Here is a 12,684-nt window from a genome sequence, read left to right on the forward strand (position 1 = left end):
GGAACCCCTAGTGGACGCTGGCTGCTTTTTCTGGGGTGGAGATTCCCCGGACCCTCGGCGAAGTGCGGGCCTGAGAGTTTGCTCTCAGCCGGGAGGCCCCGCCCTCTGCAGCACTGACGGCCTCCGCAGCCAATGAGCGGCGAGGGCACTGCGGTTCCCTGCTCGGGAGGGCGGGTACTTCCTACTTCGGCCCTAGGCTTGGAGGAGGGAGAGAAAGTTTCTCCTCGAAGGATGGCTGGTGGAGGACTCCAGTGTGCGGGATGAGAAATACGTAAAAATAAAGGGGAGGAGGTTCCAGTTTCTTCTGACTCCTCATGCCCGTCTCGTTTCATAATTGAGCTACATCTTGAACTCACCACTGCATTTGAAGCTTTATAGTTGATAAGAAACGAAGGTGGTCAGCGAACTAAATGTCCAGGTGGATGGAGTTTTACTCTGAAATTTTCTGTAAACGAAAACCAAGGAATATCAGAAACTAAATTGTTAAGCTTTTCCACAATACATGGGAATCTTGCCACCGTAAAAATCTTTATCAATTTAAAAAGTGAAGAGCGTAACTTGAGTGCAGATTTATTCTATACTTGAAACTAGTATTTAGGTTTATTTATGAAGATCATACCTGTAGCACCCTCCATTCCTTTTCCCACTTAGACGTTTTCCTGGCTGGACAATTTCCAGAGCTCTTTCCCAGCCCAATAAAACAGCACTTACTCCAAGAAGGAGGAAAGCACGTCTGGTATGATGGCAACATACTGGTGGAGGAGGGGAGATTTAAGGCCAGTATAATAACATACCCCAATAATAAAAATCAAAATTGTCGTTTTAAATGACCGAAAGCGCAGTTTTCAGTTTGTGTAAGTAAGTATTTAACCTCATACTTCCCTCCCCTTCACCTTCCTTCCAATAGACAGTTTTGGGCTCTGATTTATCGCCATAATTTAGGTATTCTTTTCTTCTCATCTGTTGTGCCTTTACCGAAATGTAGATTTCTTTTTTTCACTTAAATATGTGGTCTGAGATATCATTAGAGACTTTTACTGAGTTTCTGGAACCAAACTGTCTCATGTTTTAAAATGCATCTCTGAAGTGTTACTAACGTAGCCAGCGTATCTGGACAGGAGAGGATAGTGATAACGTAAATGCAACTTTGGAAAAGAAGTTGCTTAATTAGATAATAAGTTGCAAAATTCCTTTCAGGTTTTGTTTCCTTTGATTTTTTTTTTTTTTAAATAGGCTTTGGTATTTAAAACATTTGCAGTGTAGCTGCAGTTGCACAAAGTTGCACTCTGTCCACATTCCTGGTTTCCTTCAATTAAAATATTTGTCCCTTCAGATAGTTAGTACAGTATGCATAAAACATGGTAGGATACTTAGTATAATACTTGAGGGTATCTTGGAAATGACATATATGATTATTGTTTGCTCTGAATTGTTTTATCAACAGTTACTTTATTGACAGTTCCATAAATATATAGCTAGATGTTTTAAGAAGTGTTTCTTCATCCTTTTGATTATTTTAGTTTAATTCCTCCTCCCCTCATTTTTATAGGGAATATAGATGAGTAACATTTGGTTATATAATTGTAATGAAATGTATTTATTTGCAGGATATAATGGCAGTTGAGAATTTTTAAATATATGTAAAACTAATGTAGAACGATTCACTCTTAGAGTTATAAAACTTCTAAATTGCTTATTCCTCTTTTGGTGACTAATAGCTTGATTATCTCTGTATGATACATTATATATCTATATAAAATATTTTTTTCATTCTGATGAAAACACTGAAAGAATGTATTTCATGGTTTTTAGTGAGCGGTGGGAATGAGAAGGACAGATGATCATGAAGCATTTCTTAATTTTCTTGTGCAAGAAAACTTTTTTTAACCTTTGTCAAAATAACTGCTCTGCTATACTGTTTATATAATGTGCTTACAATGAGTTGTTTTGTAATAGCTATCCAGGGTTAATCAAAACAGTGTATAAATGAACGGAACTTACTTAATTGGTCTATAAAATTTTAGAAATAAATGTTTTCTCTTACTTAATGAAAGTAGACCGTTCTGTAAATCTTGCCACTGGTCTTCTGTTGATAATCAGTGTAAGTAAGTAGTTGAGGGTAACTTTTTCATTCCAGGCTGCTTTTGTATAGAACAGGGGTTAGTAAACTTTCTCTGTAAAGGGCCAGATAGTAAATATTTCTGGCTTTGTGAGCCATATAGTCTCTATCATTGTAGTCATGGCCAGTACCTGAACAGGTGGTCATGGCTGTGTTCCAATAAAGCTTTATTTATACAAATAGGTTGGAGGCCCACCCCAGCTTTAGAAGATAATACCAAAGATCTAAATATGATTCTGGGCCATTGATGCTTGACTTGATGTGGATTTTCCACAGCAGTATTTTATAGCCTTTTTTGTTTCTTGAACTCACAACCCTGAGATCAAGAGCTGAACTAAGATCAAGACCTGAGCTGCGATCAAGAGTCAGAGGCTTAACCAACCAAGCAACCCCGGTGTCCCTGGCCTTTTTTGGTTTTAGACATTTGTGACAATCTCTTGATCTTTCCCAGTCCCCTAAGAATAATGCCACTTATTCATATCCCAATTTTGTGTTTCATCTCAGAGACTTCATAAGTATATGAACCTCTTTTAGATTTATCTACCTTTTCAGGGTTTTCTACCATTCTTTGCTCCTTGGGGGTCCCACACCCATCCTGTGACATTGAATGAATGTGTAACCTGTCTAGCTTCTTCCTTACTAAACCAAGATGAAATCTGATGTCATATATTTAATCTTTGCTTGATTGACAGATAACACTAATATAAATATATTTTGGTGTGTTTCTTTAACTCATAGTTTTCATTTTAAACCTATTGGAATGACCGCCTTTGTTTCTTTTAGAAGTTTCTGTCATGAGCAAGAGGGTGGGCAGATTTTTTTTTTTTTTAAAGAAAAAAGTCTTTTATAGAAGACTTTTTCCCCTAATTAAAAAAAAAAAAAATACTGGAAAGGGCTTGTGTTTGTGGGAGGGCCTGCAGTCAGGGTGTGTGTAGCCTGGGGATGTGTGGGGTACCTCCTCCCTTTGTTTGAAGAATTGGCTGTAGGCTTACCTGGGTGCAGCTACTGAGAAGCCTGAGAATGGAATGGAAAATGCAGCAGTTTTGACATCACTCAGTAGAGTTTCCTAGCCCTGGCCAGGAGTGGGTTCTGGGTGTGCCAAAATATTTGACTCTCAGCGTGGTCAGGTAGCACCCGGGGCATTCACAGCTACCAGGCTAGTTGCCACCAGCTACAACGAGCCTCTTTATCAGACCCTGTGCACAAATATCATTTTCTGTGTTTATCATGAAAAAGACTAAGCCCAGGTTTGTCTCCTTGGTTGAGTTACTTGATTTGTTGGGACTATAGTTTTCTCAGCTCAGGTAAGATTGCTTTGAGGAATAAATGAAAACATCTTTGTAAAAATACCACAGTAGGCTCTAAGTGTTAGTTTCATATCACCTATTTCTGTTTTTAGGACGTTCAGCGGTAGGAAACGCATCTGCTGTTCTCAGTTTTTCTGATGACAGGCCCTGTTGCCCATTCTGCTGGGGCCCAGCTTTGTCTGATCAGGCTCCTACCTAGCTCTATGCCATTTCTCCCTTCTCTGCTTGAATTCTTCTTCCTCTTTGCCCTGTGATTTCCATATTCATAATTTAGTGGTTCCCATTGTTTGAGTTCATGTTTTTATGTTTTTTGGAGTATGGGGAGAAGGCATTAATCCTTGGTTCCTCAGACAGGAAAAACACAAGAGGCTTGGGGGGGTTATATTTTGGACAGTAAAAAATGGGAGTTGTAAAGAGATCCTTAAATACTAAGTAAAAATGGCAAAACTAAAAATATTATTTCTAATAGTCTTACAGTTTTGCTTTTTTTTAATCATTAGAATATTTTCCTCATATTCTCATATTTACCTGGCAGATTAATGTAATTTTTGTTGTGGTTGTAACCATAACAAAGCCACATATTCTCTATTACATTATGATTGGGAAAATTGAATAGATTTGTTTAGAAAAGTTATTGTACTTCTAAAAGGTAAGGAATTGCAAATCTTCCATTGCTTTTTATATATAACTGTGGACCACATAGTAAAATACTGTGATATGTTTGCATACTGTCTTAAAGACTCCCAGAACTGGGGCGCCTGGGTGGCTCAGTTGTTAAGCGTCTGCCTTCGGCTCAGGTCATGATCCCAGGGTCCTGGGATCGAGTCCCACATCGGGCTCCCTGCTCTGCGGGAAGCCTGCTTCTCCCTTTCCCACTCCCCATGCTTGTGTTCCTGCTCTCGCTATGTCTCTCTCTGTCAAAAAATAAAATCTTTAAACAAAACAAAACAAAACAAAAGACTCCCAGAACTGGACAGTAGGTAATTTTTTTAAGGCAAATGGCATGACCTTATCCAAACAGTTTATTTCCAGGCATGGTTTGTTACTTAACAAATACAAGTAAATTGAAAGATAGACAGGAAGAATGCTTATTGATGGATTGAATTTATGGGAAAAAACTGATGTTTTATTCTCAGTTTCTTATTAACTTCTTTTGTTTTCTTTATAGTCTTTGGTGTTAGAACACATTAAGGATAGTATAGTGGCAGGGAATGTATTCAGTAAAAACTGGCATTTTTTAACATCTTCAACATATATCTAAAGTAAAGTTTTAATACGGTTTCTACATTTGATAAATATTTTCATTGTTGAATGGCATGTTTTCAACTTCGCTTTATCATTTTATGACCTTGAGTGTTTCAAATACTAGCTGTTGATAAAGAGTTGTATTTTATTAAGCAGTTCTCCTATCCTGTAATCATTCTTTGTTTTTATAAAGGAATTTATTACACTGTATTTAACAGTATTTGAGGGTTGTGGGGCACGGGGTGGGGGTGGAGTTCCATCTTCTGCAAAGTTTCCCAATACCAGGCCACCAAGGGAGTTGCTGCCTCATCCATGATCATAAAGCTGCCAGTGTGAGAGTACACAGTCGCTGTCCTGATGAAGACATGGCCACAATAAGGAAGATGCTGCTATTTTGGTGTCCCCAGAACCATACTCTGACTGTCGTGGTCCAGGAAATGGATGCTCTGGGCACTGGCTCTTAACCCCTCTATTAGTTTCCTAGGGCTGCCCCAACAAATTACCACAAACTGAGTGGCTTAATACAACATAATTTTCTTCTTTCGTAGTTCCAAAGGCCAGAAATTAGAAATCAAGATGTCCACACGGCCATGCTGTCTTTGAAGGCTCTGGGGAGAATGTATTCCATGCTTTCTCTGCTTCTGGTGTTGGCGGCATTCCTTGATGTTCCTTGGCTTTAGACATATATCACTTCAATCTCTGCTTCTGTCACATGGCAGTCTTCCTATGTGTCTCTGTATGCGTCTCTCCTCTTCTTTTAAGGACAGCAGTCACTCTTACACTTAAAGTTTAATAAGCTAAATCTATACTTTTTCTTTCAGATTCTTTAGCATACAGATTATAGATTTCTGATCTTTCTGTTCTGAACAGAATTTTAGGATTGTGCAGAAATTATATTTAAGAGATAAAGGCACCCAGGTTATCCTGTACATATGTAATCTGCTGTTAGTATTTTTTTTTTTTTTAAAGATTTGACTTATTTGGGGCACCTGGGTGGCTCAGTTGTTAAGTGTCTGCCTTCGGCTCAGGTCATAATCCCAGGGTCCTGGGATCGAGCCCCACATCGAGCTCCCTGCTCAGTGGGAGGCCTGCTTCTCCCTCTTCCTCTCCCCCTGCTTGTGTTCCCTCTCTCACTCTCTCTCTCTGTCAAGTAAATAAATAAAATCTTTTAAAAAAAAGATTTTATTTATTTCAGAGAGAGAGAGCTCATGTGCACATAAATGGGGGGAGGGGGCAGAGGGAGAAGGAGAGAATCTCAGGCAGACTCCCCGCTGAGTGTGGAGCCTGATGCAGCAGATGCAGGCCTGATGTGGGGTTCGATGCGGGGCTCTGTCTTATAACTCTGAGATCATGACTTGAGCCGAAATCAAGAGTCAGCCTTTCAACCAGTTGAACCACCCAGGCACCCCTGTACTTAGTGTTCTATTGCTACCACAAAACAGCTGTTCCAAACTCAAGTTTTCCATTCACTGTTATCGTCTTGTAGTTTCCCTTAGGAGACCTAAGTGTATGATTCACTAAATCAGTTATTTTCAGAACTGGAAGGAAACTTATAAATTATCTAAACTGACCTTTTCATTTATTGTGAGAGTAATAAAAATAAACTTATTCTTATAATAAGAATAAACTAAAATCCAAGGATGTAAACTTGCTAATATACACTCTGCTAGATTCCATAATAGTCAATATTGCCTTGTGTTACCTTTGTAATGTTTTTGATGGTAGGCACAGTGATTTTTTTCTTCTTTTTTTTCACTTCTCCTGAATTAGCAGAATCTTGCTGTGTTCATGGTACATGCTCAATAAAGACTTGCTGATGGAGTGATGACAGTGTACCTCTGATTGCCCGTATCAGGGCCTTGATTTAAGTCAGCAAATATTTGAGTACCTGATTGTGCAGGGGTGAAGTATTTCTTTTGCCTCTAAAATGATGAACAGTAGGGTGGATTGCTATATCCTCACTATTTAATAGGATCCAAGTGGGACAAGAAATTACCATTATGGAGGCCAGTCCCAGGAAGGAGCACTTAATTAGAGGCAGTTCATAAGACAGTAAAGGCTAGAAAGTTCATGATTGGTCGTATGGTCAATATTTCATAAATACATATTTCATTATGTTAGACACCTTGACTCATAAAAGCCAGCCTTCATGTTGTTTGTCATTTTGGTATATTGAAAATAACTTGTGTGCCCCCATTGCTTCATGTATATATGCCTGAAATGTTCGGCAATGCCACTGACCAGTTTCTCCCTCTAATACCTTCTCTTGCTGTGATTCAAAGATCATGATTGGCTCTGTTTCCTTTACTTCTGTAGCCATGCCCCTCTCTTAGAAGTTGGTTCTCAGTTTGTTTATTATATACGTTCCCTGTTTCAGTGAAAATTCTGCTTTACAAAGCAGAATGATTAGAGATTAATCACATGAATCCTAAAGGATTTATTTCATGATTCCTTGAAATAGTTACATCTATTTGTACACTGAAGATGATTTACAAAATTTGTATAGCTGTTCAAGAATATATGGGTGGCTTTTTTGCTACCACCAAGATAGGTTGTATTTTCAAAGCATTTGTCCTATTACTATGTTTCTCAAACTGTGGTCCTCAGAATGTCTGTGTCAGAGATTCTGATCTGATAAGTATGAGCATTGGCATTTAAAAACAAGTACCCTAGGGTGCCTGGCTGGATAGTTGGTAGAGCATGTAACTCTTGCTTTCAGGGTTGTAAGTTTGAGCCCCATGTTGGGTGTAGAGATTGCTTAAAAATTAAATCTTTAAAAAAATAAAACACAAGTATCCCAGATGATTTTTATAATAAACACAGATTTGGAAAGCCACTGGTCTGTGATGGGAACCTACGTTTAAAATAAGTACTGCAGGTGATCCTAATGCAGGTGTTCCTCAGGCCATACTAAGAAATGACACGTGGTCTTTTAAAAAAATACTTTTTAATTAAAAAAATATTTAGGAGGGCATGTGTTGGGATGAGCAGTGGGTGTTATACGCAACTAATAAATCGTTGAACACTCCAACAAAAACATGATGTACTATATGCTGGCTAACTGAACATAATAAAAAAAATTTATTTATAATGAGAGCCCATTCCTATTGCTAACATTTTTGGCCTGGGGTGTGCAGCCCTTTGGAGCAGTTTATATCTAATAATTAGATTCTTCCAGCATGTGTAACCTGTGTCTCAGCTCAAACAGGGCATAGGTGTTGCTGAAATGATGGTTATAAATCAATTAAAATCATTTAGATAAAGTATAAATATCTTATAAACAACAATTGAAGTAATAACAGAAGAGAAAATTCCACTTCGAACAAGTAAAAGAAAATACTACATCTAAGTGTTAGTTTTCGTCCTATCCCAACAAGTGGTCCCTTGTTAATGTACTGCTTACAGTGTATGCTGTTGTCACCATTTTTGGCATTTCTACGGTATTTTTCTCAGCTAGGTGTGAAAGCTTACCACTTCCCTTACCTCTGAGATGGTTTGCTTTTTGCTTAAGGCTAAAAGCCCTTTGCCTGCACCTAGAGATTTTGCTTCTAGTCACCATTACCTTACTTCCACCTGTAGTTCTCAGTCTTGTTTCTGGGCTTGGCTGTACCAAGCTTTGATGTCTTGCATATCTAGCCATGCTGGAAAGTATTCAAGAACATCATGATGAGTAACCTGTTCCTTTTTCCATGACTATCTTATTTCCATTGATAACAAGTGTCTCTGGTACTTGAGTTGCTTCTAACTTCCCTCCTTGTCATTAGATACAGATCTTTGCATGCAAGTTGTGTTCTTTATTCAAGAAAGCCTCCTTGGTCAATCACATTCATTCGTTCATTTAAGATATGCTTGGTCATTTAAAAACTACTTTCTACCAGTGTTTTTTAATGCCTTTTTCTTAATTTGGAGTTCATCAAATCAGTTCAGGCCCTTGTTGTTTATGACCATTTCTATCCCTATCTTTTTTCAAATAATAAGAAGAGGCAGCTCGATAAAGAAGGTATTGAAGTCCTGGATTAAGTCCAGGTTCATTTTTATATCTTTTCAGATGCCAAGCACAGAGTCCAGCTCTTAGTGTAAGCTAAATTAATATTTACACAACTCAGTTTAAGAGTTGAGTGTCTGGCCTAGGAGAGAGCATTGGTAATGTGATGAATGGTTCAGATAATAAAATGGAGCCGGGACTGTTAACGATGCCCTGATGATGTTGACTTAGGGTATATGTTGGGTGTGTGGTCCCGGATAAGGCAGTGCTACTACGATTCCTAGGCCTTTTTTGTTCATGTGTTGGGTTGTCATCTTTTGAATGTCAGTATTTCCACAGTAAGACATGAATGCCCATTTTTATTTTTTTTTGTGAACTTTGTTGGGTATTTGCATATGCTGTTCAGAAGATGATCCAGTGGATTGGATGGGGTTTGATGTTAAACTTAGTTTCACAATGAGATGAAGTTTCTCTGAAATTGGAAGACATACATGCCTGAAAGCTGAGGGACAGACCATTTGATCTCTGGGGATCTCCAGCATTTGTAAGATGAATGATTCTGTGATTCTGTTCACTTTATGGTTCTTCTTTTTCCATTTGTTCTTTATTCTCCCCATTTTCCTACTGGGTCCCGCCAATTCATGGGTTGAAGAAAGAGAAATTTGGGGATTGTTGCTAGGTAGCTGGAAGTGAGTAATAAAGAAAACAAACAAAGATCTAGCTTTATGCTTTTAAAAATATTTCAGTTTTTATTAATCACAGAATATAGGAGCACAAGAATGACCAAATGCTGCATCATATTGCCTGGCTCAATTATTTTTAATGGCTATGCATTGGAACCTCTGCTTTCAGCCTGACCCTGACCTATCTTTCTAGATTTACTTCTTTATACTTTTCTATATTTTAGTCATGTCTGACCACTTACTTTTTTTTTTTTTGGTTAAATTTTGTACCCTTTCGGGGCGCCTGGGTGGCTCAGTTGTTAAGCGTCTGCCTTTGGCTCAGGTCATGGTCCCAGGGTCCTGGGATCGAGCCCCGCATCGGGCTCCCTGCTCGGCGGGAAGCCTGATTCTCCCTCTCCCACTCCCCCTGCTTGTGTTCCCTCTCTCGCTGTGTCTCTCTCTGTCAAATAAATAAAATCTTAAAAAAAAAAAAAATTTGTACCCTTTCTGGCTTCACTGCTTTATCTTTATGCTTTTCTCACTTCTTTTAATGCCTATTCTCTTTGCTTCAGCTATTCAATCTCACTATATTAAAATAATCTTCATCCCTTAAGGGTTTGCCCTAGTAGAAATCCTTCTGCTTCTTTTAAGCCTCTGGTACCTATTGGCTCTCCCTGTAGTTACTTGTCTTAACTTCCTTCCTGGAATATAAGCTTCTGGAAGGTGTGAATCATGTCCTGTACATATTAGTGTTTCCTGCAGGGCCTAGGACCATTTTTGTCAGAACTAGCCATTCAGGGAATGACAGGTGACTGCCTCCTAGTGAGGATATGGGGCAGAAGGTCTGGGCAGATCCTAGAGTGAAAGAATGTCCAGAACAACTGAGCAGTTGGTTTCAGGGAAGTCTGTGATGACGGCGAGGTGCATGTCTCTGCAGGGCCCGTAGGGCATATTATGAGGAAGGTCTTACTATGTGATATAGATAAAGGTTGATCAGTCAGTGGTAAATGTTGGGATATTCAGAGATCTAGTTTGAGAGTCTGGGTTTGGTATCTGAATTCTGAATTTTAAGTTCTGGCAGATCTCAGAATAGGATGACATGGGAACCAGGACTAGGAAAAATGGATAGAGATGCCAGACATGAAGTTGGTGGAAATGAGAAGAGTTATGGAGTCAAGGCAGAGGTAAGTTTGGCAATTAGGTACAAGTTAGAGGCTCGGGCAACAAAGAGCAAAGAACTAAGTTCTTGGAATTAGGACGTGAGGTTAAAACAGGATCAGCGGTCAGATTAAATTGATTTGAGGCTGATTTACTAAGCCGTTTACTAAGTATCCTTATATTTCCCTTGCTTAGAGGCAAGCCCATTCCTTGTTCAAGTTCAGTGGCCTGGCTTTTTATAAAGGGGTAGCAACGTCTCTCTGCCCAAAAAATTGCTGACTGTATTTGCCAAATGAATCCCGTTTTGATGTTCTGACAGGCCCCTCATGAGGAAAACGCTGAACTGAGTTAAATAAAGAAGTAACTAGCTTACTACTGGAAATTATTCCCCTCTTAAGAATAACTACTAATTGGGAATTGATGAAGGTTATCCTTTGATTTGTGTCATCAAATGCTGACCTAGAGAAAGGTTGTTCTGCTTCAAAATAGATATATTTTATTTAGTATCTTTTCATAGCTTTCATTGCTGAAGTTTAAAAGAACAATCACAATGTCAATAATTATTTAAAAAAAAAACATTTAAAGTACTTACAAAAAGGCCTGTGCCAAGTGGGCCAAAGATACAGTGTATATTCGTGAATTAATGAAGAAGCACGTAGGAAATGAGCCTGGAAAAATACCCAGATACTGCATTATGAAAGCCCCACATACAATACTAAGAAGACTGGCCCCCTCCTCTCCTGTAATACGATTGTAAAGAGTTATTTGTACCTTTATGTTTTCAACTTTTGGTTGTAATAGCAATAAAAGCTATAGGTCTTTGATATCTTTTTATCGGTTTTTAGGTGACCAGAGATCAGGAACTAGTGTCAGAATTGAATCAAGATTATTATAAAGGCAGCCTTAGGTAGATTTGTTAAAAAACGTATTAAGAAAATGTGTTAAAAATGTATTAAGAAAATGTGTTAAGGGATGTATGAAAAAATTAAGTTTAGACTTGAAAATCCAGGCTCTGGTGATAGTACAGTATACTTTAAATTTACCAAGAAAGTGTTATTTTATTCTTTATAAACAGAGCCTATTGCAGTATCTGCTTTCTTTTTTTCCCTTTTAAAATTTAGTATGGGGTTAAATTTATTTATGTATTTATGTCCTTATTCAATCTGTTTATGCTTTTTTTTTTAAATTTATTTTTTTATTTTTTTAAAGAACCACCCTCAATACCTTCTACCCACTTCTAGGTTTTTTGTTGTTGTTTTGTTTTTTATTTTTGGTTTTTTCCTTGCTTAACATCCTTCACTTACTATCTTTGGAATAATTTTCCAATCCCTTAGTCTCTTAAAACTATGATTTGGGCCTTGGCTCTTGCCCCTGCTGTCTCTGACGCTCCTGTCTTACCGCGCTACTTGTGGTTCCTTCGTCGCTCCCTGCTCTTAGTCAGGAGTGTCCGCCCTCTTTTTTGCCTGTGTAGCCCCCACACATTCGTTAGAACCCACTTCCAGTGTCTCCTTTGCAAAGCCTTGCTGACCTGACAGCCTGCTTAGGCATCTCTCTTGCCAGCTCTTGTAGCAGTTCCCTGGGATGGTGTCTGTCAGAATACTTGCTTCCGTGGGCTGTAAAAGTCTGCTTTTTTCTGTCTCTCCTGGGAATAACTTGAGGGATCCAAATTGCCTGAATCCTTTTTGTATTCCCAGCAGCTGTAGTAGACACGTCGGTTGTGCTCAAAACTTGACCCAGTGAATGAGTTGGAGTAGATAAGAGAGAGGAGGAGTCGAGGAGAGCCCACAGTTTTGGCAGGGGGCCCGAGTAGATGATGGTTCTAGCACCAGTTCTAGCACCTTTTTCTCCCTACTCCACTCACCCCCACCTTTGAGTAGCTGTGGCTTTTTACTAAAAAGGATGAAATAAAGAAATTAGAGACTTAACTTTCTTGAAGATTCTTAGGACATTTTATTTATGCCATGGTATTTCTTGCCTCATTGAGGGCATGGGTATATATAGATGGCTCTCACTAAATGTGAAGAGGTATAGTCTTCCTTTTTTATTGGCATATTTTCTAATTCTTTTGCAATTTTGACTCTCTTTATAGTCTTTAATAAGCAGTAGTAGTATGATCATGAGAGTTAGGAAGAACAAACTTTGTCCCAGTATGGTTTTAGAAGCCTTCTCATGTATTTACAAAATGTGTTTGCAGCTGGCCTTTACATG

The 12,684-nt window shown here is 38.6% G+C and overlaps 1 protein-coding gene across 5 annotated transcripts in view; it reads left to right on the top strand.

Moving 5' to 3' along the window:
- Window positions 1-12,684, top strand: part of NEK7 (NIMA related kinase 7) — a 166,005-nt gene that overhangs the window by 1,904 nt on the left and 151,417 nt on the right. The window lies entirely within an intron of this gene.

Source organism: Halichoerus grypus, chromosome 7 (assembly GCF_964656455.1).
Source record: "Halichoerus grypus chromosome 7, mHalGry1.hap1.1, whole genome shotgun sequence".
NCBI lineage: Eukaryota > Metazoa > Chordata > Mammalia > Carnivora > Phocidae > Halichoerus > Halichoerus grypus.